The sequence below is a fragment of the Bos grunniens genome, chromosome 4, assembly GCF_055505025.1.
Source record: "Bos grunniens cultivar Pamir isolate PY7600 chromosome 4, Bosgru_T2T1.0, whole genome shotgun sequence".
Lineage (NCBI taxonomy): Eukaryota > Metazoa > Chordata > Mammalia > Artiodactyla > Bovidae > Bos > Bos grunniens.
The window spans coordinates 99,744,406-99,745,688 of NC_141168.1; positions in this window are offsets into that span (position 1 = coordinate 99,744,406).

Below are 1,283 nucleotides of genomic sequence, written 5' to 3' on the forward strand. Positions count from 1 at the left end.
ACATCTTTGCCTCAAACCATTTCAGTGCACAACTAATTGGCCATAGGCTATTTCTCTGTAAAAGGTAAATAACTAGGTTGACAGTTACATTACACTAGAAAAAAGACATTTGCAAATATAAAAGTCTTTGAAAACCCATAGGTGAGCTAATCCAAGCCAGATTGTTTACATTTTCACGAAATTTATCTGGAAACATGTAATCCTGTGTTTTGGTGGAATTGGAGGAGCTTGATTCTTCTTTTGCCTCCAGCTTCTAATATTGTGTGATAAGTTTGGTAAAGAGGGCATTTGAGAATAAGCTGCTGCTGCTGCTGCTGCCAAGTCGCTTCAGTCGTGTCTGACTCTGTGCAACCCCAGAGACGGCAGCCCACCAGGCTTCCCCGTCCCTGGGATTCTCCAGGCAAGAGCACTGGAGTGGGTTGCCATTTCCTTCTCCAATGCATGAAAGTGAAAAGTGAAAGGGAAGTCGCTCAGGCGTGTCTGACTCTAGCGACCCCTTGGACTGCAGTCCACGGGATTTTCCAGGCAAAAGTACTGGAGTGGGGTGCCATTGCTTTCTCCGTAAGAATAAGCTACTGTATGTCAATTATCTAAAGAATAGAATCATTAAAGCTTTTGAGAGCCACTGTGAATTGGTTGCTGTCTCTTTTATGTTTGAGATTGCTTGGTAAATGTTTGAATTTGACATGACTGCTCACTGAAGGATTAGCAAAAACTGACATGTTATTAAACTGAGGTCGGAGTTATCCAAGGAGAAAACTACAGTGAGAAAAGACACACATATAAGGTACAGACTGATTGTCTCTAGTGAGAGAAGGAAAATAGACAGGCAGAGAGAGCTGACTCATAGTCATGGAGGAGCACTAGAGAAGGTTCCAGAAATTATGGCTATTGGGTACTATGGGCTGCCTTTGACTAGCCAGCATTGGCTTCTGTTTTTGGATTTCCATGATAGTATTTCTTTATCATTCCACATGCAATCCATATGTTGCTACATTAGATAATCAAAATATAAATCAGTTCCTATGAACCAAAAGAGTATAAATGAAAGGGTGAGTTAAAACTTGAATGTTCTGTAATGGATGATAGTACTATTTAAATGCCATTAAATTTCTCCTAAAAAAGACTTTATTTTGACATGAATAGGCTCCAATCAGTAGCACTGATAAGCTGTGGTGCAATAAGTCACAAACCTTGGTCCATAAAAAGTTGTATCAGAATTTCCTGGGGAGGTTTATTACGTATTTTGATTTTTGGGGTTCCATCTCCAGAGACTGTATTCA